At 40.4% G+C, this 22,139-nt stretch overlaps 1 protein-coding gene across 4 annotated transcripts in view; it reads left to right on the top strand.

Moving 5' to 3' along the window:
• LOC134530187 (uncharacterized) overlaps positions 1-22,139 on the top strand; it is a 154,924-nt gene that overhangs the window by 121,300 nt on the left and 11,485 nt on the right. The gene's annotated exons all lie outside the window — the stretch shown is intronic.

The raw sequence follows: 22,139 nt of genomic DNA, 5'->3' as shown, positions 1-22,139 counted from the left end.
GTGTTTTTTTTTATTTAGACCTCAAATATCATTGATCGAGACTGAACTTAGAATATTTTCGGGAGACAAATCAGGGGTCATAATTCGTGGGCTTCCCTTCTTCGATCAGGTTAGTGTTGTGTTTGTAAGTCGTTAGGGGCTGTCGAATTGATACTGGCTAGTATCTCGTATGTGCTCTTATCGTTTTAAAATCACCGTACATAATGCGTGGAATGAAAGCCGAGAATAAATAAGACCATTACTCAAACTCTGATTTCGTTACTTTTTATAAAATATATTTTCAAGGTTTTTATTTATACTCTTGTTTAATATAATCTTGGCAACAATCCATGTGGCCATGAATCATCTTCATTGCAGGATGATCCGGTTGTTTGTTTCTCACTCATGTCCAAGCAACGAAACGGGTTTCAATTTTATTTTTTGGTTTGTGGGTTGCATATTAACGTGAACTTACTTGTAAGGAACCGTTTATCAAATTTTTCTCGAAAATAAATAAACTAATATCAGCAAACAGGATAAAAAAAAATTAAGAAAAAAAAACGGTAGCGCATTACTAATACATTGCTGAAAATTGTGATCTGTGTTTCAGACGACGAGATGTAACAACTAATTTACATATTTAAAAAATTTGTTGTCTGTAAAGTCGGTTTACGGACGATAGTTTAACGTGACAACGCCATAGCAAAACATTGATGAAATGATTGCATACTTTTATGAATAAAATTGAATATTTTTTATTGAATTATCACTATTTTGTATGGATACAAAGAAGGAGTAAAATGAAATCTACAATTTAACTGATAAATTTACTTTTATTTGCACTCATTAATTCAAATATGTTTATTACTTTAACGAAGATATTATTTTAACTATAACTTTAATACGTGTTTGCCATTTAACTTCTTCCAATCTGTGTTATTCTGTTAAGGATAGGACGATGATAGGAAAAGTAGGAAACGAATGGGAGTGTTTCAAGTTTAATGTGCCTCGAAAAAGTCAAACCGATGGTTGTTCCAATCGAGTGGAAGAGAGATAGATGCGGCGCAAGCGTACATTGAGCGTAACGGGACACAGAGTAACGGGACAATGTGCGTTACGGGACACTTTTTCGTGCGTGCAGCCGGCGTTCATCGATTTACTAGACGTCACGTCAAAAAAAAAGAATGGAATACTCAAAAAGTGCTCCTGATTGGCGGCCTTGAGTGTAAGCAACAGAGTTCGACGCACGCGCGGAGTAACTCCCCGACAGTCGGCTGGCCTGCAAGGAAGCTCACGTGCTCAGAAGTGCTGGCGCGGGGCGACTCGACGCCAGTCGTGGGCGACGGCGGCGCCGCTAATCGCCGAATTGAGGTCTCGTAAAGATAGCGACGCGGCCCGGAACGGCAGACGCGGCGACGGCGATACGGAAGGAGGAATTGCGAACAGTCGGTCGCGCGCTCCTTCCACCAGGTTACTGAATACAGTGGCGTAGCTAAGGTGTCCGGCGCCCCTGGCCGAATTTGAAAATGGCGCCCCCTCTTGGATTAAAAGAGAGGGGGGAGGGCAGGGCCGCAACTAGGGGGGGGGGGGGGGCAAGCGGGGGCTTACGCCCCGGGCGCAAAGCTGTGGGGGCACCGAAATCGCTTGCATTGTAATTCCTACTACAACTGGTAACTGGTAAAAAGTTTTTTAACTTGCATGCCAGGAATGTCTAATCTGATTTACAATATAACGTCTCAACATATTTAATGAACAAGTCTAGTGATTATAAGGACTAGGTACTTTATGGACATAGTGGGTTCATGCATGGAAGTTACGGTAGCACAGAAACTGTTACATGTAGGTATGGAAAATGGTTAAATAGGACCCCCCGCTTTATTGGTGTGGTATGTGCAAAAAAAAGAGGGGGGGGGGGGGGAGCATGAATCCATTCAAGCCCCGGGTGCCGGAGACTCTAGTTGCGGACCTGGGGGGGCGTTCAGTAACCGCGAAACCGTCGCGGCAGTGTCCTCCCCCCCCGGTCCGGCCATCCCTGCCACCCGCTTGCTACGCCGCTGATTGAAAAATAATAAAGAAATAAACTATTTTCTACGCCATTTTTAAATATAATGTTTTAATATATATATTCCAAATTTTATTGATTCTAAGACCATAAAATAGTGTATGTATACAATATTGTTACAGTTGTAGTCATTATAAAAAAAAATAATTCAATTTATTTTTAGCAGTGAGTCACTATTAATAAGAAGGAATTCCGTTAAATTATGTGCTACGCTCAAACAGAGCTAAATATGTTAATAATAAAATATTAATTTTTTTTTTACTAAAAACCGTTGAAACCAAGATGGCGTCTTTCAGTTACATCCTCTTAGAAGTACAAAATGATTATTATCAGATGACGCTCCTGATGGAATACATAACAACAACCAAAATTGTATTTCCAAATTATCATTATAAATTTTCCTTTACAAAATACAATGTTATATTATAAAGTTGTGTCCGAAACGTTTGCGATCTATGACGTATATCCGGCAACACAGCACACCGAAACAAGGACAGCGCTGATGGGAGATATCGTGCATCGGAGAGAGAGCGAGAAAAGGGAAGGGGGGGGGGGAGAGGCCGGGAGGGAGGGAGTAAATGCCCATCAAAATGCGCTCTGAAACAAAGGATGATCCATGCCGTAGACAAAGATCCACTTGAGGCGCGAGTGTGCCCGGAGAGGCATGTATTCCGTAACACGCCCACCGCTCGGAACCCGGGCGCAACAACGTGCATTGTTCCCTGCTCTGCTTCGGCGGAGACCCTCGGCTGTCTTGCGGGTTCAATCAACCTGGAGTAATGAAATGTTAATACAGGGATGGTACCGCGGAGTTAAGAATTTGAGCACTTGATGCTGTTGGCCGATTGAAGCTGACGTAGCAATTGGAGCTGTTGGAGCTGTTGTAACAATTATTGAAGCATTTGGAGCTTTGGAGCTTTTGGCAAATTGGAACGATTCTAGCTTTGGAGCTCTTGGTGCTGATGGTACTTTGGAGCCTATCGCATATTGGCGAGATCGTATTCATGTGACGGCTTACCGTGGCTTAGTTGAAGTCACTTTTTTTTTGACGTGACAACGTCTAATAAATCGATGAACGCCGCATGCACGCACAAAAAAGTGTCCCGTTACGCACAATTTTCGTTACGCTGTGTCCCGTTACGCAAATTGTTCCGTTACACTGTGTCCCGTTACGCAAATTGTTCCGTTACGCTGTGTCCCGTTACGTTCATTGTACGCTTGCGCCACATCTATCTCTCTTCCACTCGACTGTTTATAAAGTGAAGTGAAAAGTTAATGTGGTTTTCATTTCTTATTACAACAAGAATTTAGGCAATAAAGGTTAATTATTCTTGCATTTTAAAAATCTGATTACTAGTGTAGTATAATTTCAAGTATTTATTCTTTTATTATTAAAATTAAAATGATTCAATTTTGTTCATAAAGTATGCAATCATTATTTCATCAATGTTTTGTTATGACGTTGTCACGTTAAACTATCGTCCGTAAACTGACTTTACAGACCACCAATTTTTTTTCCACTTCGCTATCGTCATATTGTAACGCCCAAAACATCGGGGAAAGGGTTAGTAAGCATGAATTAGTATCTCCGTCGTCGTTAAGTTCAGTCACAGCCACAAAATACTGGCATTTAAAACTGTTCCCGCAATGCAAACACCACCACACTTAAGCCAATGGTGTGGGCGCAGACCATGAACTGAAAGAAAAAGAAAACTTCACCCGGTTACCAATCATGTAGACAATCCCTCCCCCCCCTCCACCCCGTTTCTTATTCAATATATTAAAGCAAATTTTCGTTGTAATAAAGTTTAATGTTGATTCCTCACTTCATGATAAAAATTTTATTACATTCTTCCAAGCGAGTACCTTTCAAGCTATTGAACAAACTTCTTGAATATTAGCCTTTAAACAGCTACATACGCTTTGTCATGCTATCCAGTTATTGCTAACCAGTTGACTTCAACTTCAGAGCTGACACTCTTTCCCTAGACTAACATCACCATGGTCAAGACAGGGTGTTACGACACACTTCCAGGATTGTAGCGAGCTCCGGGGTTGTTGGTGGAGGGGGAGGGGAAGGGGAGATGGCTGTAAACAAAGTTGGGGGGATAGAGGGGTGTGGGGGAAGTCTACCATGAACATAGACGGTCCGGCCGTCGGTGCGATGCTGGGGTGGATACCGACAATTTCCCTGACGTTTGCGGTTCTGTATTTTCGTCTTTAATGGGCCTAGAGACCTGCAAAATTCGCGGATTCAATGACCTCCAGTATAGACTCTACTACACTCTACACACTCGGGCAAATATCACCTGTTCATTGGCTGCTGACTTGTGAGTCGTCTCGACCGAGTGTCTGTGATTCGACACTTCTTTGAGCAAGGGTCTCTAATTGGCCCTCATTACTCCAGATTAACAGTGAACCAATTGCAGAAGCAGCGCTAAGGTATAATTATTTGAATTGTAGCATATCACGAAATGAATCCGCGAATTTTGCAGGTCTCTACTAATGGCGTTATTGTCGGCGTCACAGTAAGAATGAAAAAAAAAAAACTCTGTAAATTCCATGTTATATTATTGCAATATCACGCAATCAGTTATCTTATTGCAGTTCCTACTGCTTTGCAGCACTTCCAGGTTTTGATTTTACCACCATATGTATTATACACGTTAACTGCTGTACGTAAAAAAGTGAGTAAAATATTCATAACACAAATTTTAGCCTGAATCGTCGTGGTCAATACAAGATGTTCGCTTTCTCTGTTTCTCTAGTCCTATTTTCGAAATATTTCTTTATAATGATATGGCGGGGGAAGCCGAGACGTACGGGTGAACGCCACATGAGGCATTTATTAATTCAAGATCGTGGCGTCACCCCTGTTTTAGCCGTTGCTACTCCCGCAAAGAGAACTCGACTCGGGAATAACGAAAGTTTCCAAGGGCGTAGTAGTCAGGAAAGGGCCATGGTCCCCTTCTAAAGTAACTCATTGACCAGTTTAAAATAACTAATTTATGGCCACTGAATATGTAAAATTATAGAACAAGTAGTCTTCTCTTTGAACACGTATTAGGACACATAGTAGGTATCTACCGTCCATACGTGTCACGATTTATTTAAAAAAATTTACGTTTTGAAATAAAATAAAAATTACTTGAAAGTGATCATACAGCTAAAAATGCGTACTAAAGCATCAACTTTTGAGAACTATTTCTGGGGGAGGGCCAGCCACTTTTCTGTAAACTTGTCTAGGGACAGGTGGGGGAGAGAGAGAGAGAGAGAGAGAGAGAGAGAGAGAGAGAGAGAGAGAGAGAGAGAGAGAGAGAGAGAGAGAGCAGCAGCAGCTCATACTCCCTCAGATCCCCAAAAACAGACCTATTCAAAATGTATCATATTTTGGTCATAATATGCAGGAATCTTTATTGCATTGCATGAATTGTTCAGTATGTTGCATCTGCCTGATTTAAAGGTTAGTCATTGTTATTGCTACTGTACTCACGAGTTTTTTTGTGCAGTTGGCACCTTAATTGTTTTTGGTCGTTATTTTCATAAACTTTGTACCTTTATGTGCTTACTTCCGACTTATCGCTGTCAGTTTCATAGTTGCATGTTACTTGTTTTGAACAAATAAACTGTTATTTGTTGAACGAAATTGTGTAAATTCCTTGGAAAGTATTATTTTTTGTAAGAGTTCACATGTCCTTCATTAGGCACCTTGCTTTTTTCAATGCTAATGTTCTATTGCAGTTTTCTATTAAATTAATTGGTAAATACTTGTACTAATCCCCGAGGTAGGTACAATAGTTTCGCTTGGCTCCCGTCTGCCACTAATCCTGGCCGCGCCCGTGCTAGTCTCTGAGCAAGGCGGGTTTGCTGTGGGCTATTCGCTGGCCAGGAGCGACTTTCACCGCGTCTGGTTTACGTGCGCCTGGGCACGCTCGACTATCGCGGCAGGGATTTGCATGTTCGATCGAGTGTCCTACTGTGGCACGGGACTTTCACAGTAATAGGTACGTTCGCACAATATAATGGTACACTTCCACGAAACAATGGTACACTTGCACGAAATAATGTTACACTTGCACGAAACATTGGTACACTGGCACGAAATAATGTTACACTTGCACGAAACAATGGTAAACTTGCACGAAACAATGGTACACTTGCACGAAACAATGGTAAACTTGCACGAAACAATGGTAAACTTGAACGAAACAATGGTACACTTGCACGAAACAATGGTACACTTGCACGAAACAATGGCACACTTGCACGAAACAGTGGTACACTTGCACGAAAAAAATTGTACAATCGCATAAAATTATTGGTATGCACACGATATTATGGTACAATTTCACTAAAATAATGGTATAGTTTTAAAAAAGAAGCTTTATATGATATATTTTTATTACGAGATCATTGGAGACTGTTTCACACAACACGATTCCGGGAAATCAGGGAAGGAATCGATTTCGACTAATACATGTTGTGAGGAACTGTCCCAGGTTTCACCTGGATGATTCCGATAAACCATGGAAAACTGAAGTTAAGCATTATCGAAGCAGGATTAGAACCCGAACACACCGTTTAGGTACTGTGTAGTTATGAAACTCAGTGATGTGAATCCCTATTTTATCCCAAATTTTATTTTATAAATTGATGTATCAACATGACTTTTTTTTTTTACTTTGGCCCTGCAGGGGTGATATAGAACATCGGAGCATGGTATCAAACACAAATGCATGTCCAGCATTGGTCTCGCAAATGACAGCTGATGTCTTTATTCCTGTGATTGGCGTTGCTCTGAACTTCGGGAGGCGTTGTGGAAGTATGTAAATAAAAAATTTGGTTGTCTGTAAAGTCGGTTTATGGACGATAGTTTAACGTGACAACGTCATAACATAACATAGATGAAATTATTGCATACTTTTATGAATAAAATTGAATAATTTTTATTGAATTATCACTATTTTGTATGGATACAAAGAAGGAGTGAAATGAAATCTACAATTTAATTGATAAATTTACTTTTATCTGCACTCATTAATTCAAATATGTGTATTACTTTAACGAACAGATTATTTTAACTATAACTTTTATACATGTTTGCTATTTAACTTCTTCCAATCTTTGTTATTCTGTTAAGGATAGGACGATGACAAGGAAAAGTAGGAAACGAATGGGAGTGTTTCAAGTTTAATGTGCCTCGAAAAAGTCAAATCGATGGTTGTTCCAATCGAGTGGAAGAGAGAGAGAGATGCGGCGCAAGCGTACAATGAGCGTAATGGGACACATTGTAACGGGACAATGTGTGTTACGGGACACTCGTGCGTGGAGCCGGCGTTCATCGATTTATTAGACGTTGTCACGTCAAAAAAAAAAGTAATCTCCGTGGCAAGCCGCGCTGTCCAGATGTCCGCGCCGCTGGTCTCTCGGTAAAGCCACGCGGCACAGGCCACAGGCTAAATACGGACACGGACCGCGAGTGAAAGCTGCCCAGTGTGACAATATTTTTGATGCCATCGATCAACGGCCTGGTCGCCGCTGGAACTGTCGAGACGGCGTGTCATTGCGGACACAAGCTGGTGCGTCATGCGGGTTGTATCATCTCGTGGCACTTTATATGCGCATAGAACAATAAAAAACAAACGTGTGTCTCTATTATTGGTGTCGTGTGTCTCTAATGACCCCGTTATCAACAAAACTTTAACTCCAATTAAAAATATATATAGCCTATATATAAAGCTTTCATCACGTCTTGAATATTGCAGACAGCGTTTGAACCTTGTTTTGACTTTATTCACGGTATTTTCAGACTGATATAGCCGCAATTGTACTATAATTAATAAGAGTATTGTATAAATGATTTTCTTACTGAAATTCTTTTTGAATATTTGATAATCCATGGTTTATCACTTCAAGCTCTATAGATTCGCTCAGTGACGTTTGGGCATTTAACAATGGTGGTCTGTATTGTCCCAGCATGAGTGAGAGAAAAAATATCCCTGTAATCCCTTGTAACACTATTGCAGATAAGGTTTCTCAGACCATGGTAGGTCATTCAGACCGATGTTTTCCAACCCAAAGGCTGGCACCCTCAACCTCCCCTCCCAAATATGCGCCCTTGTAGGGTAGCTTGGGAGTCACCTCCAAAACCAATTTTTAATCTCCACAGCAAGTAATTTAGACAGATCTGTCTGGGGATTATTCCCCCCTTTTGATCAGAGCTTCAGCTATGACTAGAGGCTAGGGCCACCCATCCCAGCTTAGTCACCACCTCAGCCCTCTGCCTCACTCAGCTGACCAGACAGTTGGCTGTGTCCTTAGCCCTTAGACCTTATCAGCACTGCTGGCGCGTACCCCGATCTCCCGCATCACGTGCGACATCATTCAGACAGAGTGCACCGCAAACCACGTGTCATCGCAGCAGTTTCAGACCTTGCAAGGACCAGGTCCGCGGAGAACCAGGGGTCAGATAGCCATTGTGTGCTATAAGATAGAATTCACGTTAAAAACGCGATGGAATGACAAGGGCTTGATGAGATATAATCATTATCATTTATATACTTCAGTTTAATTTACTGGTGTATTAATCGGAGATCGAACCCGCTCTATGCTTGTTGGAAGAAAATAAAATATTACGTAAATACTAAAATCCTTTGAATTAGAGTTTTATTTTTATTACATAGGTGCTAAATATATATATTTTTTAAATTGGTGAAATACTCAATTTGAGCATGCTTTTCCGTTAACTGGATTTTTTTTAAAAAAAAAACACCATCATCAAATGTTGGGCCATTATTTCTTAACATATTCACGTGAGAAACGGACAAGGATACTGTACTAAATTTTGTTCAGTTTACAGAAAACTACAGGGCAGGTTTGGTGCGAGACTCTTGCCCAGCTAAAACGCAATTCTATCCGTTTTGCGCGAGGAAAACTTAATTCTTTACGTTTCGCGTGAGACTTCGCCAAGACGAGACGTTACCTATTTCTGTATGTTTTCGCGCGTCACACCACCCGGCCGAAAACGTTGTTCTTTACGTTTTCCGTCATGACGCCGCCTGGTATATTTTGTGCGTTTCGTATATGAGTCTCCGTCCAGCCGTGAACGTTATACTTTGCGTTTTCGTTCGTGACTCCGCCTAGACGAGACGTTATTTTGTACGTTTGGCGAGAGTTGCCGGCCGACCGGAACGTCGTTGTTCGCGCTGGGGACGCACCACAACGCCGAAAACCATAACGCCGAATGCCAAATTGACTACAACGCCGACAGCTAGAAAACTGCTGTGTACCACAACGCCGAATTACCACAACGCCGAAATACATAAAACCCGAAAAATGTTATTGCCGGACTGCCACAAAGGTTAGGTTACGTAAGGTTAGCACACAAATTCATTCAGTTGTTTTTTCATTTTGCTCCTGTGCCCCCCCCCCCCCCCCCCGCAGCAACATTTTTACTGTATTTCGACGTTGTGGTACACAGCAGTTTTCTAGCTGTCGGCGTTGCGGTCAATTTGGCATTCGGCGTTATTGTACTTTCGGCGTTGTGGTATTTCGGCGTTGTGGTATTTCGGCGTTGTGGTAACGACCCGTTCGCGCTCCGCGCAGTGAGCACGGGCGGCGAGCGCCTGTGACGGCGTCGATAACGCGGCGCGCGGCAGGTTATAGACCGGCGCTAATGACGCGGCGTCCAGCGATCGAACCAGCAGTCGACTCGCGGCGATTACGTCGTCTGATTCGCCGCCCGCCTCGGGCTTGGCCGACTACAGCTCGACAACCTCCGCCTATAGCTGGGACGGGAAGCCTTCTTTTCACAGACGAGAGAGCCAAACGCCCGATCGTGCATCTTCGGTTGTTTTTTTGGTTCATTGTAAATAAATATGGCGGTGTTGATTTAAGGATACTAATGGTCAATTAGGTTAGGTTAGCTACATTATTTAATACTTTAAAATATTGTGGACGGTTGATTTGGTTAGGATAGCTACATTAAAGATACGGAAAAAAAGCATGAACTTCGGGGAACTTCGGGTTTTTGGCTCTCTCGTCTGTGAAAAGAGGGCTTCCCGGGGAAAGTATGGGGACGACGACAACAATATTCCACTACACATTGTTATTGCAGGACAGTAGTTTGTCTCAATTACGCAAAAAGGAACTATCTACCATATTGTTTTTATTTGTGGTTCTTAATAATAATTTAAATTATAAATATTAATTAATAACACTGAAATTTAAGTTTCAAGATGGAAAATGACGATTTCCATTTACGACGCGTCGTAAGGTTTCCCTTATTGCAAACGACACAGAAACATAGGACAGAATGTATACACACTTTGTTACATTTCTTTCAACCTAACGAAAATTATAATTCAGTTTTTCATAGAATCCTCCTTCGAATCCCAATTTGATAATCCAGGTTTCAGTTTTGCATTGTTTACCGTATTCAGGCGACCAATCTTCAAACGGCATAGGCCAGCTGCAAGATTTTTAAATCATGTGGACCAGTTAGTATAACGTAAGATATTTTTAACAACAAAAAAAAAACCTTTACGTTTACCCGTTTTCCTGCAATTTTGGTTTTTGACAGAATTTTTTTTTTGTATAAGCAAAAGCATCATTAAAGTGTCAGTTAAAAACCTCTCTCGTATATCGCTACTGGAAACATAACATACGAATAAAAAAATTCAAGAATTGGCTATCCGGATTTATTTCAGTTTACATAGAATTCGAGTAGTAGTTGTTTCCCGTTAGTGTATGCGGATCATTGCCAGCGAGCTTTGGTCCGCGAGCAGTGCTGGCTGAAGTAGTGCCTTACCTCCCCCGTGGTCCTGTGTGATTGACGTGTTGCCATCTCTGAGGTCCTCGCTGTCCATAACAAGTCGAGCCCACAAAAAACAACTGTTATTTATACCTATAATTGTATATACATATATCGAATGAGTTATAATTCGACTGATATGTAGACGTTTATTGTTCCTTATAAATACTCTTCATTTTCAGTTTAGAAAAACAAAAGTTCGGCTCAAGCTTCAAAGGCGTGTACCAGCGCCGAGAACTTCAGAACATAAATCATATTATGTTCTCATCTTATTTTTTTTCGTGATGAACCTGCAGCCGAAATGTTATCGCTTAGCTTCCGACTCACTCTTTATATAACTTGTTGATGTTACAGGTAAATGAGAGTACTACTTGCGCAAAAGTCAGTTTGTAGTATGCTTTGGAAATTGGCGGGGTAACTTATTTGCCGCGGAAAGTCTTGGAGAAAGCACATGTTTGAGGGGTGACGGGACCTAGTGCTGGCGCGAGGACTCCAGCCCCTGGCAATGGCGGCTCCAGGAAGACCTCTCAGGCAGGGCGCTCACACACAGGATCATGACATTGCCCTTGGGATATTCACCAAATATATGCTCTCAAATACTGACATTTAGTAATTCGTACACATTTTGATTGAAAGAAGAGTTTAGCACATTAACGAAAGTATTTAAGTTAGCATTAATATTCCCTACAAAGAAATAAGAAGTAAAATTTGGGCTCGGAAGGGGCTATCGCACCCTGCGCCCTTCCTCTGGAGCCGCGCTTGGCCCCTGGTGATGCAAGGAGGCGGGGTTGCCGGCATCTCGACTTCAAACAGTCCTTCCCCGCTGCTAACTCGCGCGGCTGACAAACCGGCCCCGTGCGTCATTCGCACTGGGAACTGGTCCATGACAAACACGGCGGGTGTGCCCCGCGCCTCTTGGAAGCTTCTGCCCGCACAGAACCTTCGCTTGTTTTCTCCTTCGTGTAGTCATTATACACAGAAATTTTTTTTTTCCCGTGCCTTTACAAAAGACACATTTGGAAACCAGTTGCAAAGAAATAGTTTGTAGTACCAATAGCATTGTGATTGTAGTTCACACACTGCAAAAATAATATACAACAAATATTTTTTAAAGTTTGTTTTAAATCCCTGAATAAATTAAATGCTGCACAAGTGACCCACCCGTGACAATAGAATGGCCCTTATACGAAAACGTAGGAAATATTTCTTAAGAAAATATACTGGGTCTGAAAAAATTAGTACAACACATGGCTATGTTTTTTTTTTTTTTTTTTTTGCGTATATGAAGTTACGTTTTCGAGATAATACTGTGTACGTAATCGAATATGAAAACAATTTGATTTGACTTTACTTTTGTTGTATCGTACTTGTTATGTGCGCTGTTAATAGTGGGAAGCTATTCAGTGTTGGGGAAGTGTTCCATCGCCTCAGTACGCAAGGCTCCACAGTTGGGTGCAGCTCGTCGAGATGGCTGCTATCTGCTCGGCCCATCATCGGCAAGAAGTCTGTCAAGCTCCAGACATCCAAGAAACATTGTTCACTTCCCTGAGAAATACCCTAATATATAATGCTCAGTGACACGGTAACGTAAAAAACGGAAACGGATTCGGACCGAAAAAAAAAAAAAGTAATGCTAGAACACTAGATATTCTTGAACTTGAACCAGTTTTTCACGTATTTAAAACTTATAAAAAAAACCATGGCTACCACCGCGGCCTGATACTCGGGTTCTATTGGTCGCACAGAGCAATGTAATCGGAAAGTTGAGCATTGCCGAGTGAATCCATACAGGTCGGTGACCGCATGCGTGCAATTGTAGATTCTCTGTTCCGTTTACGTGTTCCATCTCCGTTGTCGTGTCATTGTAGAACATGCCTTAGGCGTGGACTTAAACATCGCAGAAATGTACCTTTCACTTTTATTGTAGGATATAGTAGATACCTCAAGGGTAACAGCAGTTTTTGACGTGACAACGTCTAATAAATCGCTGAACGCCGGCTGCACGCATGAAAAAGTTTCCCGTTACGAACTTTGTTTCGTTACGCAGTGTCCCGTCACGCACATTGTTCCGTTACGCTCATTGTACGCGTGCGCCGCGCCGCATCTATCTCTCTTCCACTCGGCTGTTTATAAAGTGAAGTGAAAAGTTAATGTGGTTTTCATTGCTTATTACAACAACAATTTCGGCAATAAAGGTTAATTATTCTTGCATTTTAAAAATCTGATTACTGGTATAATTTCAGGTATTTATTCTTTTATTATTAAAATAAAAATGATTCAATTTAATTCATAAAGTATGCAATCATTTCATCAATGTTTTGTTATGACGTGGTCACGTTAAACTATCGTCCGTAAACCGACTTTACAGACAACCAATTTTTTTTTTTTTTACTGTTCACACCGCATACGATATTAAGACCACTGATGTTCAATTAAAATAATAAACGGTCTTAGGTGATCATTGCTTAAGTATGTTGTTAGCCCTTCAAACTCTTACATGATATTTTCACATAGATTTTTTATGGCCATTCCTTCGGATGTTTGATCATTTATATTGTGTTTCGATGCACATTTTTTTTTGCCAAATAAATTGTACACTTTTTCTGCCTTTTGTAAAAATTGCAGGCATGTATTCATAATTAAAAGTTTTTGATTGACTAGTTGTAACATGAACACTCACTAAATCCTCTCACTTCTGGATAACGCATACAAACTTAACATCTGTGTTTCCATCTTCGGAATTCTTCTTCTTGAAAATCAGCCTATGGCGGTTTTCGAGTACCTCCTTACAGAACACTTGAAGAGGATGTCGGCCATTTTCGTTAACCTTTCGAATAATGAATGGTAGGGATCCTTACCGAATGCAGCCTTTGGTGACACACGTCCTTGCAAGCATCCTTGTGGCCTTTCTGGGGTTTGTGGTGCTATCTTTTAGCAAAAAAAAAAAATGTAACTTTAGTCTGTTGCTTAGCCATCCAACTAGCAATGCAACTGCTGCTTATGTTTTATCTATTTCTGTCACACGATTAACTTAAACGTGTAAAAATTGAGAATTGTCTGGAAAAATGCCGTCAATAATTTTTAAACTTCCGAAAGAGAAGTATCAAACTCAAAACCGTGTTGCCCGGGGGGGGGGGGGGGTTGTTCTTTTCTAACTTCAACTTATTTCATAGGAGAGGAGAAATGCTAAGGTTGTAGTTGTTACGTATGACTTCAGTAATTAGTTTGTTTCAAAAAAAGGGGGGGGGGGGAGGGTCTGCGTCTCCGCTAGATATTGTAGACACAAGCATGTGTTACCGTGGGAGTGGTTGTGATCACAGAACAAGGAGGGAAATAAAGAAGTGCGACTCTCACAGTGGAAACTGAAACCATGTGTCGCTATCTGTTGGGCGGTCCCATAACTACCAGCAAATAAAAAATTCGGAATAGAGGTTCTCATACAAAGTTTTATCAGTTAATACGTTTTTTTTGGTTATATTAAGTTATCTGCTTGGCGGCGCAAAACAAATTTAATCGATGCGAAAATTACTTAATGCTGTTTTGTAATAAACCGTCATGTAATAAATAAAGGAGTAGGAGGTGCAAAAACTCATTGTATTACACACCACAAAATTAATGGCTACCTAAATAGAGTGAATTTTCACTGGTTTGTTTGCCTGATAATAGCGTATGCATTACTTCTCCTAATAAATTAATGTAGTTATGTCAGCAATATATTATGAAAACTACTATCTAGCGGACGGGCCCATAACTACTATAAAAAAAATTGTATTAGAGTTTCTTCCCCATGGTTGTGATGTCGGAACGAGAGTATCGCCTCGCTCACCTGGCAGGCCGCCCAACTGGGTCAGCGGCTCGGCGCTGGAGTCCCGCGCTCTTGCCACACTGCGGCCTTGAGCGCGCGCCTCTCCCTACCCCTGACCCCTCTGTCCCCTCTGTCCCCTCTGTCCCCTCTGTCCCCTCTGTCCCCTCTGTCCCCTCTGTCCCCTCTGTCCGCCCCCAGCACCTCTGAGCCCACACGCCACGCGGCGCGAGTTGCGCCATTCAGGGGGAAACATCGTGTGTCGAGGGTTCTTATTTGTATCATCTTTGAAAGGTCTGTGCAATGGGAGTGCATGACTTGATGTAAGCTTTTGGACATACGCCATTGCTAGGCACATGTATGTCCGTAGAAGAAAACTAAAAAAAGTACCCAAAAGACAAAAACACAAATTAAGCAAAAAATTGCTGTTGTCAACAGGATATAAACACCACATGATATTCCATAACAGGAATATGGTCAACAAACAAAGAAAAACAAAGAAAAATTAACTAAGTGAACGAAAAAACTCCCACAAATGATGACAGCACAAAAATATTGAACCCAAAAAAAATTCAGCACAACAGTTGAAACGAGAAAAAAAAAAACACGACAAAACGAAGAGACGAAACAGACACAATAGTTTTCCAAAACAGAAGAGAACTAACCCCCCCCCCCCCCCCCCCGCTCAAATGATGACAGCACAAATATATATTGAACCAAAAAAAAAATTCAGCACAACAGTTGAAACGAGACAAAACACGACAAAACGAAAAGACGAAACAAACACAATAGTTTTCCTAAACAGGTTTTTATTTGGGTAGGAATAAGAAAAAATAAAAAAACTAAATTAATGTTTTTGAAGTGAAAACTTCTTTGGCCGCGTTGAGCGATTTTTGGTAGGGGCAAAACTTATGGGTTCGCGTCACCGACATGCTAGTGGCGTGTTGCGCTAGACTGGCGAATCGCAGCAGCCTGTGTACATGTATACGCATATATACACTAATACATTGTATATACTCGACTGTATCATGTGCGTGTTGGACTCTTTTTGGATGGGTAAAATCTTGCGAGTTCGCATCACCAACATGTTGTAGTAGCAGTAAGTGAAGTTAATTTGACCACGTGAATACATGACATAGCTCTGACATTACTGGTAATTCATAGCTAGGTAATGAATTTTTACGTAATTGTTACATATCACTGACATCTGTTGTGACTAAAAAATGATGTAAGGATAAATATCATGCTGACATTGTACTGATATAGTACCAAAATCATTTTCTTACGTACATTTGACGTAGAAATTGTCATATTACACATTTAAAAACGAAGTTTTAAGTTTTCACTTCTGTTACAGTCCTCATGACTGGCTTTTTTTGACGTGACAACGTCTAATAAATCGATGAACGACGGCTGCACGCACGAAAAAGTGTCCCGTTACGCACATTGTTCCGTTACAATGTGTCCCGTTACGCTCATTGTACGCTTGCGCCGCATTTATCTCTCTTCCACTCGACTGTTTATAAAATGAAGTGAAAAGTTAATGTGGTTTTCATTGCTTATTACAACAATAATTTCGGCAATAAAGGTTAATTATTCTTGCTTTTTAAAAATCTGATTACTAGTATATTTTCAAGTATTTATTCTTTTATTATTAAAATAAAAATGATTCAATTTTATTCATAAAGTATGCAATAATTTCATCAGTGTTTTGTTATGACGTCACGTTAAACTATAGTCCGTAAACCGACTTTACAGACAACCAATTTTTTTATTATATTAAAGTGCCATATTGAGCGTAGTATTTTAGTGTCATATGTGCATTAAAACACGATTTTTAATAACTAATTTTCAAAAATTTTCCTGGGTTTATGACCCCGGGAACACCTGTCAAGACACTACCAAATTCAATGTATATTGGCATGGGAACGAGATCAGGGGCGCAACAACTAAATTTCCAAATCGGGGCAATATACCTTTTTATAAAGAATCATCGATCCCCCCCTATTGAAGCGGGGGGATCCGGGGGTTCCCCCCCGGGAAAATTTGTATTTCAAGGTGGAAAATGGTGCTATTTAAGCAGTTTTATTATCTAAAAATTGATTACACAGCACTTTCTTTGCCTCCGTTTACCCCCACTTCAAGGTTTCAGAGGGGGGGGGGAATACCCTTGCCCCCCCCCCTCCCTGTTGATGCGCTCTGAACGAGATGATGGACGCCCCTGGCAGGGAGGATCCGTCTCACACGCCGTGTAGATCTTCTTCTTCTTTTTTTTCCATACTTTTAGTTAACGTTTTATTCTAAAAAAATTTTACTCCATACCAACCTTGCATTTTTTTTTTCGTTTTGTCAAAAAATATTTACATCACATATTCACTTAGCGTAATAGTGTGGGTGCCCAAACACACGTAAGTCTTATAATCATTACTTGCGCGACTTTTTGAACACGTGTTATTACACTGGGTGAATATTTGTGGTAGGCCTATAACAAAAAATGAAAGAGAGACATAAAATTAAAAAAAAATAGAAATACCTAGCTCTTAAAAAATAAGCAATGGCGAAAACCACAATAAAAATCTAAAAGGCCTAAGGGTGTGGTTTCCTACGATATTTTGCATATGTTGTTTTTAATTTTTGCAGGTTAGTTGAATTGAATCAATATAGCTATAGTTGATAGTTTATTTATGTTATTTAATGTTATTTAATGGTAAAGGGCCAGTAGTCTGTGTCTCAATCCTCTCATGTAGCGGAAATGTGTAACCACGGTACTGCCATCTGTGGCGAATGGCACAGAAATCTAGAAAAGATGGCGGACACGCGTGATTCTACCGTATATATTGCTTTCGTTAAGAACGCAGAATTTACACCGCGCTTAGGTATTAAAAAATAAAACCTTATAATAGTACAACTATCCTTTGATATTATATGTTATATTTTACTGTCATAAAAATATATGACAACTCAAATAGTACGTTAGAATCTTGGCATCACAATTTGGATAGTCCTTAGTTAAAATTAAAGTGCAGAGATAGCGCAGCGTTTATCATGCTTTAGAGACATTACAAATTGTTATTAGACTACATACATTCGGCGCAATAAAAAAATTGGTTGTCTGTAAAGTCGGTTTACGGACGATAGTTTAATGTGACAACGCCATAACAAAACATTGCATACTTTTATGAATAAAATTGAATCATTTTTATTGAATTATCACTATTTGTATGGATACAAAGGAGTGAAATGAAATCTACAATTTAGTTTATAAATTTACTTTTATTTGCACTCATTAATTCAAAAATGTTTATTATTTTAACGAAGAGATTATTTTAACTATAACTTTTATACATGTTTGCTATTTAACTTCTTCCAATCTGTGTTATTCTGTTAAGGATAGGACGATGATAGGAAAAGTAGGAAACGAATGGGAGTGTTTCAAGGATGATGTGAAGGAAAATGGCTTACCCAACACCAAGATGCTGTCAAAAATAATATATTTGCGCCACGGACTCTGCAGCAATGCTAGGAGGAACGGGTTAGCAAAGAGCAATGAAAATGTTACATTGAAATGCATGAAAACAGAATTACGTCACGGACTCGGTCGCAATGCTAGGAGGTTCAGGTTAGCAAAGAGCAATATAAAATGAGCTTAACGGGACACAATGAAACGGGACAATATGCGCAACGGGACACTTTTTCGTGCGTGAAGCCGGCGTTCATCGATTTATTAGACGTCACGTCAAAAATAAAATAATTTTGTGATTAAATTTTCACTATTAAATCTTAAATGTTGGATCAGCTCAATTACGCTGGTTTTTTTTAGGGAATATTTACAGAATGATTTCAGTCGTTTAAGCAAAAGCAAGTAAACATACAAACACTTAGTGTTATATGTATTTTAAAATGTTTCAGGTTGATATTTTAGTAATGCCATAGAAGTATAATACTTCTAACGTGTGTACGCAAGCACCCACTCCTTCTTCTTTTTTAAAATAATCCTACCTTAAATTTGGTGTCCGAGTTTCGTATTTTAAGTGCATTCTCAACATGAGAACACATGATTTTTGCTCGTTACCGAGAGGTTAGATGTTCAAAAAACTTGTGGCAAGTACTAAAATACTCGCTAACTTTTGACCACCGACCGTCATTCCCCGTCGAAGAGGTTGAATTGCACAGAAATCTCTACCTTGGTTGGATGCGCCTCACGGGGTGGCCACCGGTGGAAGGCGCGGATACCTCGTGGACTCTGGACGGCGGGCGGCCTTCTTTTCACAGACGAGAGAGCCAAAACCCGACGTTCCCCGAAGTTCATGTTTTTTTCCCCCCGTATCTTTAAATGTAGTTATCCTAACCAACTCAACCGTCCACAATGTTTTTAAGTGTTAAATAATGTAGCTAACCTAACCTAATTGACCATTAGTATACTTTTATCAACACCGTCATATTTATTTACAATGAACAAAAAAAAAACCGAAGATGCACGATCGGGCGTTTGGCTCTCTCGTCTGTGAAAAGAAGGCTGCCCGCTGGATGGCGGGGAACAGGAGTCTCTTCCTCCGTCCCAGAAGAGAGGGCGTTTGTTTTCACTGGCCGGTCTGTTTCTCCCCCTCCCTCCCCCCCCTCCTCAAACCCAGGCCGGAGTTATAAATGGCAGTTTGCACGAGCAACCCTTACGGCGACTGAGAGACTACAAACAAGACAAGCACGCGGTGGCAGGTCATCCACTTAAAAAAAAACTCACCCTCTTAAGGGAGGCGAGCGATTGCGAGACTGGTAGGAGCAGTGAAGTGAAGAGGGTGAGTGTGACCCCATTGGTGAGCGATAGCGGTCGACGAGAGATGCGTTCCGTATGCGATCGCGGTGCATCGGGAACTTAAGCATCCGGGACGGCGTTGTGTGCGCGGCGGACGGGTGAATAGTGCGAGGCAGTGTGTTCGGACAGAAGTGCGTGGCGAGAGACGAGCAGTAGAGAGAGAGAGATAAAGAGGTAAATAGAGAGAGCGTCACTGCCGAGCCGTGCTCCAGTGGATTTGGGGGGGGGGCAAGGGTATTTTGCCCCCCCCCCTGAAACCTTGAAGTGGGGGCAAACGGGGGCAAAGAAAGCGCTGTGTAATCAATTTTTAGATAATAAAACTGCTTAAATAGCACCATTTTCCACCTTGAAATACAAATTTTCCCGGGGGAGGACCCCCCCCCCCCCACTTCAATAGGGGGATCGATGATTCTTTATAAAAATGTATATTGCCCCCCCCCCCCCTTGGAAATTTAGTTTTGCGCCCCTGGATGGTGTGACTAATTTGTTGACAAACATTTAAATTGTTATAATTTAATTAATAGTGTAAATATTAGCAATTAAATGAAACTGCATTTGATTAATTGTGTTATCCTTCCGGAACTGCGTATTTCGCACTCGTGACAATACATCTGTTATGAAATAATGTTATGCTCGCCACAATAACTGTAATTTTTATCATACGTACACGGTAAAAAATCATCAGAATCGTCGTACGCTTTTCTGTCATCCGATAGACCATTTTTCTTACTTTTAGGGAAAATTTATGCGGCAAAAATCTTTAATCTGGTAAATTTGGCTAGTCATTCTGTAGGAAAAAAAAAATACTTGGCTAACTCAGCGAGTTATTTGAAAAGATGGCTAATTAAAGCCAAAAACTTGCTAAGTTAGCAAAGTATTCGTTTTACAGTGTGAATAAATAAAGTTACCCAATTAAAACTAGCCGCCGAAGTCGTGCAAAGTGTAGCATTATTTATATATAATTATATATATATATAGATAGTTAATAATAGTAGGGTTGTTTAAGATTGCGTAGCAAACAATTTGTCACAGTATCTAATGACTTAATGCTGAGTGAGGAATTAACATTTTAAAATAGGCAAATAAGTGATTTTTTTATATAACAAACTTAAAAACGACACTTTTTGAATTTTGGATTCAGAACCTTGATTAATTGGCCTATCGCCTGTTTTCGGCTTGACTTTGAGTTGGACATTTTGCATATTATTTTTGTAATTAATATATCTCTCAGCAGGTGCAATATCAGATCCGTCCAAAGTTTTTGAAAACTTTCCAAAAAATATTTGATATCTGACCAACGTGGAATGGTGGGGTGACCAAATTGAGCTCGCATTCTAAAAAGAATTCATTAATGCCTTAATAGACACAATTTGTAATCCTTACAACATAATTGTTGTAAATGTTACCCAACTCTTTTGTTAAATATATATTTTTTTTTTTTTTACCGTTGTATACCTTCTTAAAGATCAAACCCTTTTTATTTATTCGTGGTTGTTTGGCGTCACTGTGGCATTTGTTTTCCACCGCACCTCGACTCCACTGATCGCTGTTCGCCTGATGTTAGTGTTTGATCAAATACCCGCCGTAAGTTTTCTTTCCGTTTGTTGCATGTTGCATCTTTGCGATCTTGCGAAGATTATAAACGTGGCCGAGAACCTAATATACTCTGTTCATTTCCTCGTTAGTAGCTATGACCAACCAGAGCGAGAACACGGCTACTGATTTGTGGCACGTCAGTGGTGTGCCTAAAAATGACTACGCCATATTAGCGGCCTTTATCCTTCAGCCATGATTGTTTTGCGTGTTATCTCGGCGTGGAAAGTTGCAATCATCATGTCCACATATCGTCATTACTTAAAGCATGTCCATCGCAATAACCTAATTTTTATTGGAAACCGTTGCAGCGAATTAGGCTGGCTACTCTCAGATTCGAACCCGACAACCTTGACTGACGCAACAGCCATGATGTCGGGGGAAAAACCTAGCAGAGGAATGAAAGTAATAACTCGCAACGTAGATATTGCACAGTTCGACCTTTCCTTGTTCAATCTGCTACTACATTGGAGCGTCTCCTGTAGCACAGATGGCTGCACACAGGATTTAGTAGCGAAGGATTCTCGGTTGGAGTCCCGAGATGAATACGTGATTTTTTTTAAATGTCTAATTAAGTCAAAAACACGCCAATAGTCAAAGGAAAGTCAAAAACTTCATTAAACCGTCGAAAATAAGTCAACAAATAAAAAAATAATAGAAAAAAAGTTAGATTTATAGCTGGTGAGCCAGTCGGATTCGATTCTCGGGTGGGTCGCGGACATATCATTTGTAGAAAATTCCCTGGTTCAGAACTGCATATTATGCGACACAGGGCCGTCAAGAAAAACTATTTTCAATGTACAACTTTTGAAAACCCAGAATATAAAAAAACAAAATGTGTTCGTGGAGTCCACACGCGACAGAATTGAAACTTCTTGCTTATTAGGTATAGATAGAGATAATTTACTGTTTTTTTTTTTTAAATTGAACGAGAGATAAGCATTGTGAATAGTAAGGATGTGGTTATGATCCAAAATAAAAAACTGAGGCGTAGACAAAAATACAAGCATCACTGTTGCGCAATTTCTACCTCTCCCCTGCCGTCTCCTCTTCCGACCGTTGCAACCAGCATATAGCATGC

This window comes from Bacillus rossius, chromosome 3 (assembly GCF_032445375.1).
Source record: "Bacillus rossius redtenbacheri isolate Brsri chromosome 3, Brsri_v3, whole genome shotgun sequence".
Lineage (NCBI taxonomy): Eukaryota > Metazoa > Arthropoda > Insecta > Phasmatodea > Bacillidae > Bacillus > Bacillus rossius.
Note: the sequence above shows the minus strand (reverse complement) of the source record. Positions and strands in the feature narration are given on the sequence as shown.